This window comes from Talpa occidentalis, unplaced genomic scaffold, assembly GCF_014898055.3.
Source record: "Talpa occidentalis isolate TD23 unplaced genomic scaffold, MPIMG_talOcc4v2.1 talOcc4.15, whole genome shotgun sequence".
Classification (NCBI taxonomy): Eukaryota; Metazoa; Chordata; class Mammalia; order Eulipotyphla; family Talpidae; genus Talpa; species Talpa occidentalis.
The window spans coordinates 34,596,876-34,609,349 of NW_023601543.1; positions in this window are offsets into that span (position 1 = coordinate 34,596,876).

Below are 12,474 nucleotides of genomic sequence, written 5' to 3' on the forward strand. Positions count from 1 at the left end.
TTCCCACTAGCAGCATAGAAGGGTCCCTTTTTCACTGCATCCTCACCACCACTTGCTGTTTCTGTTTTGTTTTTTCTTTTTCTTTTTTTCTTTTTTAAATTTTTTTTTTCTTCTTAAAATACTTTAATGGATTCCACTTGCCTTAGTGTAACACCTAAATTCTTTTTATTTTTTTTAATTTTTTTTAATTTTATTTTTATATTGCCCATACAATTACAACCCCCTTATTTTGACCCCAAGCACTCCTTTCCCCACCCCCCACCCCCCATAGAGTGTCTCTGGTTCATACTTATTTGTTGATTTTGATATTTTCTTTCTTATAGTTATTCTTTTTCCTGGTCCCTTATTTAAGTTTTCTACATTCCTGCTATGAGTGAGACCATCCGGTATTTTTCTTTTTCTTTCTGGCTTATTCTCACACATGTGAGGTGGTATCTCATTGTGGTTTTGATTTGCATTCTCCTGATAATAAGTGATGTTGAGAATTTTTTCATATGCTTGTTCCATTTACATTTTTCTTTGAAGAATAGTCTATTTAGCTCTGCTCATTTTTTTATTTGGTTGTTTGCTATTTTTTTTGTTGAGTTGGTTGAAATCTCCGTAGATCTTCAATGTCAGTACCTTATGAGTATGGTGTGAAAATATTTTCTCCTATTCAGTAAGGTGACTGTCTCCTTGTCCTGGTTGCTGTTCTTGAAGATACAAATGCAAAACTCCTCATCAAAATCTTCACAAACTAAATTCAACAATACATTAAAAGAGGCACATGTCTTTACCAACTGGGATTTACTCTAAGGATGCAAAGATGGTTTAAATATGTAAATCAATCAATATAACTTGCCATATCAACAAAAGGAAAGACAAACATCCTATGATCATGCCAATATAGACAGAGAAAACATTTGACAAGATTCAGCATAGATTTATGAAAAATCTATCAAAAAATAAGAATGGAAGGAACATTCATCATAATAGAGACCATGTATGATAAACACACAGCTAACATACTCAATGGTGAGAAACGGAAAGCTTTCTCTATATGGTCATGTACACAGTAATTATGCCCACTCTCACAACTGCTGTTCAACACATTATTGGAAGTCCTAGCTATAGCAATTAGGCAAGGGAAATACGTGAAAGGAATCCAAATTGTAAAAAAAAAAAAAATCACTATTTGCATATGAAGCAGTAATACACATAAAAAAGGCTACATATTCTACTAGATAAAATATTAAATGCAATAAATCAGTATAGTAAAGTGGCAGGATACAAAATCAATATTAAAAAGTCAGTTGCATTCCTATAAGCATAATGAACTAGAAGATAAAGTAATCAAGAAAAAAATCTAATTTGCAATAGTACCAAAAAGTATTAAGTACCTAAGATTAAAGATTTATTTATTTATGCATACAAGAACTGGGGTACGAGCCAGAGGAACAGAGGTTGAGAGGATTTACCAGAGACACAGTGGGGAAGAGTACAGGCATACTGACTGAAATACACTGCTGAGGGGAGCAGCAGGTGAGTCAAGAGAGGTCTGCTGTGCCATGTGTGTAGCTCCCCAGCCAGCCAGGGGATCGAACTCGTGCTGCAGAAGCTGTGGATAGCTTCATAGCTTTGTACTCAACCCCTTGCACCACCAGGGGGGCCCAATAAATAAATTAAAAATAAATAAATAAATGAATTTAACATCCTTTCATGATTCTTGCCTGATCCAATATTTACTTCGTGGTTATAAAATGTTGATTTTCAAATTCCAGCTTTGCCATTCTACTATTAGCAAGAGGCTTTCCTCTTTTTACCAGGTTGTTTCTTTAGTTAGTTATTATTGACATGAAATCATGAACTCTTAAAAATGGCTTATAATTGGGCCTCCCCGGTGGCACAGCGGTTGAGCGCCGGGTTGCGAATCTGCCCGCAGCCTCTGCAGCGCCGTTTCGATCCCCGGCTGCTCCCTGGCCACTGGAGGAGGGTCCCACATGGCGCACAGACCTCTCCTGCCACCCGCTGCTCCCCTCAGTGGTGTACTTCGGTCCCTCTGCCTGCTCTGCTCCCCGCCCTGGCTCTGGTGAATTCTCTCACCCTTTCGCGCTTCTGACTGTACCCAGTGCTTGTATAAATAAATAAATCTTTAAAAAAAAAAAGACTTATAATTATTTGTTGTACTTACTTCATTTTACCATGAAGTCTTCTTTATTTACTATTGATATTAGAAAACTTCTTTTCCTTTTGTTAGTATTTGCCTTACATGTACTTTTGTGCTTTTATTTTCAACCACCCCATTTCAAGTATGTTAATTACAAACAACATGTCACTAGACATAGTTTGTTAGTTGTGTACCAACTGGATAGTATGTCTTTTAGTATGTGAGATTGACCCATTCATATTGGCCATGATTACAGATGTATTGCCATCTTTAGTTAGTGTTGTTTTTTTACATGCCTTCTGGTTGTTTTTTTTTTTTTTTTTCCATTTTGCTTGATGTTTGATTGAGCAGATTTCCACTGCAATGCTCCAACACTACCTGACCTGTTTTGCCAGCAATCCTGAGAATTCACTAATGCGACAAACCCTAAGTATTATCACAAGCAAAAGCTACCTATAAGAGCATGATAAATATGCTGAAGAACATGAGTTTTAATATTATTCATGATCATAATTTGGAAGGTATCTGTCCCTGATGTACTAGATTTGTATAAGTTTTCTATTCAAATTCTCATAGGATCTGAATGATTTGCTCATGTCCAGTGCCATTTTAGGTCATTTTCCGCTTATAAGTCTCTTAAACAGAGACCTTGTTAAATTAAATGTAGAAATGCATTACTCTATCATCAACAAATCCCAGTAGGAAATAAGAATAGATATTTATACTCTGTCTGGTTTTCACTCAATTTTGATTATATCCTCCTAAATTAACATTCAATGCCCATTCTCCTTTCCTTAACATCTAATATATAAAGATTCTCAGATTTATTATGACTTTCTATTGCTTCCACATTATAGTTTAAGATAGTTTTGTCTGAGTCATAGCAGATGAAACTATTTTTATGGAATTAGTTTCAATTTTAAGAGTGACTTCAGAATTGCTAACAGTTTTGCTAGCTTTCTTTGGTATTAAACCAATACTAATAACTAAAACTGGGATTTTTGAGACAAAACCATGAATTTTGCAACAATTTGATTAATAGTAAATATAATGATTGAAATAATTTCTTCAGATAAATCAACTTAGCCATATATTATACCATTACCTCCATTTACCATCATAGCATCTAGGGGAAATTCTGTGTGTATCATTTTGTTTGTGTGTATGTCTGTCAACATTGATAATCAGGCAAATCAGAATTCTAGAATGCCTAGGCACTACAGAAGGGGAAAGAGATTAACATTTATGAGAACATACTAAGTGACAGAAGCTTTAGACACAACATAAAATTATATATTTACAACAATTTTATGCTAGTTATTTTCTTTTTTAGATGATAAATTTGAAGTTCAGATGTATTAAGCAACTTGCACAGGTCATACCATGTGGGAAATTTTCCATTTTCTCCTTTGGTAATGGATGTTCTATTGTTTGACTGATAGTGTTTCCACCTCTATTTTCAGCCCCAGGGTTTCGAATATAACACAGGTGTGGCTAATCAGAGCATTGCTTTGCTCAGAACACAATGACTTGTTCAAATATGGTGTTAAGATCTAATCCAGACCAATGAAATTTCATCCTGGCACTTATACTAGAACTGTTGAATTCCATTAAGCTACCTGCTTGAAAATAATACTAACATAAAGAAAATCATTTGATCTCCTGAGTTGTAGTTATGTGTGAAGCAAGGCTTATGATATAGACCTTATAATAATAAGAGCAAATAAATTATTTTTGTTCTTAAGCTTTTGTTGAATTTCTAGCATTAAAAAGAAGATAATCCTGACTGATAAAAGCTGATACTTAGAGTTTTTCCTAAACTCTACCTACCCTTTCAAATCCACTTTGCAGCCTTTACTATAGAATTTTCCCTGACCCTCCTCCCCTTCCAAATGCACTCTCTCTTTCTTAAGCACAATATGCTTATTTTATTGTGCTTTTTATATTCTCTTCTTACAAATCCTTTAACAGGTACTCATTTTTTTTTCAAACAATAAATTTTTGGTGAGAGTTTTTCTGTCATTTTTATAGACACTAAGTAAAAGTAACTTAAACTGTATTTGTTTTTAGTAAGTATTTAATAAATGTTTGCTAAATTAGCATTTTTTTCCATTTATTTTTACTTAAAATCAGAAATCTTAGTTTTTTTGCTTCCTAATACAAACTTTAGAAAGCTTCAGAAAAGTACAGTGCGCTAAAGAAGAGCCAGGCCAAGCTTCCTCAGGGGAAGGGAAAGTTTATTGCTCCGGAGCGGACCTCAGGGACCCAAGGTGGGGGTCAGTAAAGCCGTGCACGTTGTCAGGGGGAGGCAGGATTTTATAGGGTTTTATAGGGTGAGGAGAGGTCAGGTGCGCAAAAAGATTCTTGGGGCAGGTGGAAGTTCTTTGTCTGAGAAAAGATTTGTAGGGGGCGGGGGTGGGAGGCTCATTGTCTGAATCCTCTAGGCAGGCTTCCCATTCCTGTCCCCAGGTGCGCTTCCTGATGGGTTTTTGCATTCCAGCCTTTCAGCATGGACCTTTCAGCTTCTCAAAATAATGGTTTGATGAGCATTAACTTACATATATGCACATTCACAATATTAGACTATATCTACAGAAGTGTATTATTCTTCCTATAGATATCTTCTTAAATAATCCATTCAATTAAAACATAATACCATGATTCAGGAAAGGTGTTCAGAAATCTAATCAGTTATATTATTTCACATGCACTCAAACAAACAAACAAACTTCTGTATGCCTTGGGCCAGAAGAGAAATCTTTCAAATGTTTCAAAAAGCCATTCCAGAAAATAAAGTAATTAAAAAGTCCTTCAAAATTAAAATGAGAACTATTGCCCTATGAAGTACTGAAAAACTTTAATCATTTTTCAAAGAACAATATCCACAGACAAAATTGCTTCATAGTAAAGTCTTAACAAATTACCTAGGTAAATAAAATGTATAATCAAAGGACTGAAAAAAAAATAAAGGAAATATTTCAGAGGATCACCACCCTCAGATTCTTGTAACAAATAAGGAATCCACTTCCTTAGGATGTCATGGTGGGTTATTGAAATATGTACTGCAAAATATTCCACCACTGAATATTCAGCATGAGTCATCTTGAAAATAATTTCTATTCTAAAATATAAAGTGATTAATCAAATTTATAATAAGCCAGTAGAAAGCACAACCATGTTGTCCTCTGGTAAAAATTTATTGTTTAAAGAACCATAAAAAAACTTGTTAATTGCTACTTTGAACTAATTACAAAATACACAGTTTGATCTAAATGCATGTAACACATCTGAAAATATTTTGTAGAGCTTAGATATTGCTATCCTTTTCTTCCTGACATGTAATTAATGTTTTCAATACTTCATAAGCCAATAGTTATATATAGATTAAGATTATTGTGCAGTAAAGTTTAAAGTAAAAGCTACTAAATTGAAAATAGGTTCTTGATCTTTAGGAAGGATGGTTTAATACTTCAAGGGTGAAAGTTGGCTATAGTTTTTTAAATTTTTATTCCAGTTTCAGAGCCATCGGGCAAAGTAAGTCTTCTGAATTAAGTTTTACAAAATAAATGTAGCATTAAGAATTAACTATTTAGCAACTTACCATGGTTGAATCATGAAGACATGGAAAATCTGAGTAGACAAAGTACTATTAAGATGATTAAATGGGTAATGAAAAACCTCACAAAAAAACACATATCCAGGAAGAGATGGCTTCACTGATGAATTCTGCCAAGGATTTAAAGAGGAATTAGTAACAATCTTTTTGAAATACTTCCAAAATAGAAGAGAGAGAGCATATTTCCAAACTCATTTTACAAGGCCAGCATTACTCTGATACCAAAATCAGGCAAGAAAAGTATAATATACTATCACTGAAAAAAATTCTCAGCAAAATATTAGGAAAACAAATTCACGATACACAAAAAAAAGATCATACGCATGATCAAGTGGGATTTTCTCTAGGACGGTTAAACATCTGCAAATCACTCATTTATAATTGCATAAAAAATACCTAGGAATAAATTCAATCAAGACAGTGAAAGACCTATACTCTGAAATCTATAATACATTGATAAAGAAATTGAAAAAAACTCAAATAAATGGAAATATATTCTGTACTCATGGATAGGAATGACTGATATTGTCAAAATGTCCATATTACCTTAAGTAACCTATAAATTCAATGCAATCCTAATCAAATTTCTAATGGCATTTTTCAAAGGAGTAGAAAAGACATTCCTGAAATGTGTATCATAAATACATTAGCAACTTACCTGTAATCACAAGTATCATAAATAGCCAAAGAAACCTTGAGAAAGAAGAACACAGCTGGAGCGATTACGTTGCTAGATATTACAAATTATTTTGCAAAACTAGAGACACACCTAAATTCCAAAGACAAACATAGGTTCAAAGTAAAGTTTGAAAAATAATCCTGCAAGCAAATGTGACCAAGGAGACAATAGAGTTACATGCTGACAACTACGAACTATTGTTGAAAAAATTAAAGGAGACACAAATAAATGAAAATGAAAGACATCCCACATTCATGGAATGTCATGGAATAGGTCAATGTAACAGCATAGAGAGCCCAGAAATAACCCTCACATATATATGTTCAAATGATCTCAACAGTGTTGGGAAAACTGAATACCCACAATAAAAAAATAAAAAATAGAGGGGCCTTCCTGGTGGCACAAGGGATTAAGTCTCAGCACTGTGAAGCTATCCACAACCACAACAGCACAACTCGATCCCCAGCCAGGGAGGTGACCCACATGCAGCAGTAGACCTCTCCTGTCTCGCACTGCTCCCCTCAGCAGTGTATTTCAGTAGATGTGCCTGTTCTGCTCCCCACTCTGTCTCTAGTGAATCCTCTCACTCCCCAAACATCTGGCCTGTACCCCAGCTCTTATATGCATAAATAAATCTTAAAAAAAAAGAAACTGAACCAATATATGATACTATACACAAAAATCAGCTTAAATGAATTAAAAACTTAAGTATAATATCTGAGACTATTAATCTCCTAAAAGAAAACATAAGGAGAATTAATCAAAAATATTGGTATTGAAAATGATTTCTTATAGATGATACCAAAACCATAGGCAATAAAAGCAAAAATAAACAAGTGGAACATATCAAACTAAAATGCTTCCAAGCAGAAAATAACAGAATGAAAAGGCAACCCATACAATGGGAGTAATTATTTTCAAATCATACATATGATAAGGGGTTAATATATAAAGTATATAAAGAACTCCTGCAACTTAATAACAAAAACCATAGACATTTCTACAAAGAAGATATACAAATAGCCAACAAGCATGTAGAAAGAGTTTCTGAAGGGGACGGGGAGAGAGGGATCAAAAAGAGAGAGGGAGAAGCACAGGGGACTGAGGTGATGCTGCACGGGTGCATTGGTGAAGGAAATTTTATGGGAACTACACCTGGGTGGGTGGGGGGTAACACAAACATTGTTTAAAAATGAACAATGATGTAAAATATATATGAATAAAAAAATTAATAACATCATTAATCATGAGGATATTACAATAAGTTATCACTTGATACATGTTAAGATGGTCATTATATGCACATACAATAACAAGTGTTTACAAACATGTGAAGAAATTATAACCCTTGCACAATGTTGGTGAGAATGTAAAATATTGCACAGTCACTATGGAAAACATAGTGGGTCCTGTCAAAAAAACTAAAAATTACCATATGATTCAGCATTTCTTCTTCTCAGTATTTATCAAAAAGAGTTGCAAACAGAACCTGCAAGAGATATTTTCAGTCTCATGCTCATTAGAGCATTATCCACAGATTGTTAGGAAACAACCTAAATATCCAACACTAGATAGATAAATGAAACATTTTACACATACACACATCATCTTATATACTATTCAGTCTTAAAACTGAAGGCCATCCTCACAGCAGACATCTCCTGTCTCACCCACTGCTCCCCTCAGCAGTGTATTTCTGTCAGTCTGCCTGTTCTGTTCCCTGCTCTGTCTCTGGTGAATCTTCTCACCCTCCCGTGCCTCTGACCTGTACCCCAGTTCTTGTGTAAAAATAAAAAAAAAATAAATAAATAAATCTTTTAAAAAAAAAGTGAAGGCCATCCTGCAACATGCTACAATAAGGCTGAATCTTGTGGACATTATATCAAAGGAAATAAACCAGTCACAGAAGGACAAATATTGTATGATTACACTTGCATCAGTTTATCTAACAGTGAAGCTCATAGAAATAGATAACAGTGTGGTGGTTCCCAAAGAAGGAATGAATAACATGCTCAAGAAATAGATTGGGATGAGAAACCAGGAAACATAAGATTAAGAAAACCAAAACTCAAAGCCAGGATCATAAAGATATTGCTGTTAAAAATATTTTAGGGCCTTCCTGGTGGCGCAAGGTGTTGAGATGCAACCTATGAAGCTGTCTGCATCCACTGCAGAACGAGTTCAATCCCTGCCCAGGAAGCTACCCACATGGTGCAGCAGACCTCTCCTGACTCACCCATTGCTCCCCTCAGCAGTGTATTTCAGTCAGTCTGCCTGTCTGTTCCCCACTCTGTCTCTGGTGAATCCTCTCATCCTCCACACCTATGGCCTGTACCCCATTTCTTGTATGCGTAAATAAATAAATATTTTAAAAATATTTTTTTAATTAAAAAATGGAGAGGTTTCTCTTCCTGACTGATTTCACTTAGTATTATCCCTTCCAGCTCCATTCCTGTTACCATGAATGGCAAGACTTTCTCTTTCTTGATAGCTGAGTAGTATTCCATTACATATGCGTCTATATATTTGTATATAGGAATGGTGGAATATAGAAAAATGAAGCAGAGGGACAGATAAAGCCAAACTAAAAACGTAAGCCTTGAAACCTAACTGTGGGATGGGGACAAACAGAGTGGGAGGAGGAGGGAGAAGAGGAGTGACATACACAAGGAAGGAGTGGACTATGGGTTCTCTGGTGGGCTTTGCATTCTGATAGCAATGCTTGAAGGGTGTATTTTACACTTCTCTCATGGCAACAACGATGCAAACCAGTATTAACTCAATATAAAATAAGTTTTAAAAAGTGGAGTTTTTTGGTTTTTTTTTTTTTAAGATAAGCAGGGAATATTTTTCCTTCAAAATACAGTTTTCATGGTTATACCAGTAGCCTTGCTTTTGGGTGTAATGAAGAATACAAATATCTAGAAACCAGACAGGAACTGAACAACAGTGATTAAAAAATGATCAAGACAGAAAACAACAGCCACTGTTTTAAACCTGCAACTGAAAAACAATAATATATATGTATACAAAATTCTGCTTGGGGCAAAAGAGAAATGTATTGATATTAGTTTGATAGGTAAGGCATTTATCTCTAAAGTGACTAGAGATGAGGACTAGCTGCATAGTTTGGTCACCCTATCATCTTGCATTGTATGCAATCTGTCAGTATTTAACTTGTCATTTAGCCACTCAAAACAAACACAAATTACAATGCCCCCAGAGCTTGTTACGGATTAACTCTGACTTGCACCAAAATAATAAAGGTCAACATTTTCAAACACAAAGGAGGTTTAGAAGGAAATAAACAAGCAAATTTTATACACACAAATATAAATGCCTCTTTTTCCCTCTAATGTATAGATTTTAAGCACTGTGCCTTTGGTTTAAAGTCTCGCTCCTTAATACAAGCCAAAGCAGAAATTTGTGATGAATATTTGTTATAATTTCAGCATTGTAAGCACAAATTATAAATTTTCTCACAGAAGAAGTCTAATACTATTGATAGAAGTGTTCTTTAAGGAAGTACAGCAGCATGTAAATTTAAGTAGTCATAAAGAAAAATACAGATTTGAATAAAGAGAGTTACTGAAGAACTTTATGTTCTGCAACATGAAATGTTGTTAACATTTTACTTTTTCCAATATATTGTAATATTTTATGTATTATCAGGGTATGATTTTATGTGCACTCTTTCTTTCACTTTTATGTGCTTTTTTCTCTCCAAATATTTACACAGAGTAGTATAAAATATGATTATCTAGTCCTTCTACCATTTTCTGTAAGTACCAATCCTTTTTAAAAAGAAAAATAAATATATTATCTAGTATCACTTTTGCAGACCCCAGCAGTTTTATTGAACAGCAAATGTTCATTAGTATGCGCTGATATGAAGATGATCCTACTGACAATTCCCAAAGTGTCCCCTCTTTCATAAACAGATTGTTGATGGCTGATGCATAATCCATCTGAGCATTGCAATAAAAAGAAAATATCACAAAATGTGCATAGGTCTTCAAATAAATAAGTGCCAAAAATTTCAATAGACAGGAAGAGAATATTTACACAAGCACACCACAACTCTGTTACTTAGTCTTGACTGATGCTATTTGCAGAAAATTGACTCCTGTTGTGTTTCTCATTGAATAGATGTGCGTAAAATAGATTATTCAGTTCTCTTAAATGGAATTCTTTATCCAATCAAAGAAAAAAATACTATAACTCATACCAATGTAAATAGTATGGATTTGAGAGTTTAGCAATTTTACTAGTGCCAAAATATCCAAATAAAAAGTAAGGAAATTCCGTTAATCGTGCAAATGTTTTACTATTTGATGCCAATTATCCAAATGTTCTAAACATATACATGTTTTGGCATCACATAAAATTAGTAGAAGGAACCCCTAATAATTCATGGTAATTAATTCATTTCTATATCCTTTTAGCCTACAAATATTTATTTTGCACCTATTATGTGAAATGCCCTATGTTAGGTGTTGCAAAGTAAACAGTTGTACATGGACTAGAATTTGTTTTCAAAAATTTACAATTAGATAAAAGGGATAGAAAATGTACATAAGACAGAATGAAGTCTATGCTTTAGAGACTAAAAATTGTCATGAACATTAATAAATAAGAAACATCCTCAATTTGATTATCAGGATAGTGTTTTAATGTAAAATTTGAAAGAATGAGTAATAGTTTCATTTTCAAAGACTAATAATGCCACAGAAAATATATAAGCAAGCAATTTATGCAAGAAAGTTCCATGTACATTCATGAATAATTATAATTGAGAGGAATAGTTTTATGTATTTTCTTTTTTTTTTTAATAGAGGCATGTTTTATTTATGTTTGTTTGTTTGTTTGTTTTGTTTATACATGCACTGGGTACAGTCAGAAGCTTGGGAGGGTGAGAGAATTCACCAGAGCCAGAGCGGGGAGCAGAGCAGGCAGAAGGACCTAAGTACACTGCTGAGGGGAGCAGCGGGAGGCAGGAGAGGTCTGCACTCCATGTGGGACCCTCCTCTGGTGGCCGGGGAGCAGCCGTGGATCGAACCAGCGCCGCACAGACCACCGGCAGCTTCGCAACCCAGCGCTCAACCGCTGTGCCACCAGGGAGGCCAGAGAGGAATAGTTTTAAATAAAACTGGAAAAGTAAGTTTGATTTATAATGGAAAAGACTTTGAATGTATAATATGTGTTTTATTTTTAAGTGACAATATAACAGAGGACCACCCCATTAAAACAAGACCTCATTACATGTATTATACTATGCTGAAAAAACATTTTGAAATGAATTTCTTACATAAATAATCTTCATTCCTTCATCTTCAGTTTTTCCCTCTGACATGTAAGAAGGATGGTTAATATAATTTCTAGGTCCAAAATATATAAAAAGGAGATTTCATCTGGTCAGCAACAGAATTCCATACAAGGATAGTGCGCATGAGAAAGATGCAAGTATCATAACACTCTAGGATATTGTATCTGTTATTGATGTGTATTATGGAGACTATGAATTAGGATGCTCAGTGAGAGAGCTTTTATGGTTGTCTTTGCAGAACCTAGTCGTCGGGACAAATGGTAAGGGATAAACATCAAAGACTCTTGTTTGTTTGTCAGTCAGTAAAATATACATGGAATTGGTATATTTAAAATTTTATTTCCAATCAGTCACAGACAATTAAAAATTTTTATATTAGTACTTCCAAATATGCAGAATAAGACTCATAATTCTTGTAGTGTCATATGAAAATGTCTAGGGTCTTAATGCTTTCTGTTTCTTCTTTCCATTTCTTTCTCTCTTTTTTTTTGTATGTTGAAAATGCTGTGATGAAAGTTACTTTACAAACTATCATCACTTTCCATATATTTCTGTAATTCACATTCATTAATGGACATTTTCATGAGAATTGAATTACCTTTTTTAGCTCTGTGTAAAATATATTTTAGACTATACATGTATCACAAAACACACAATATTTACCAAAAATTATTTTAAGCAGATACATGCAAAAGAATGAAGCTTGA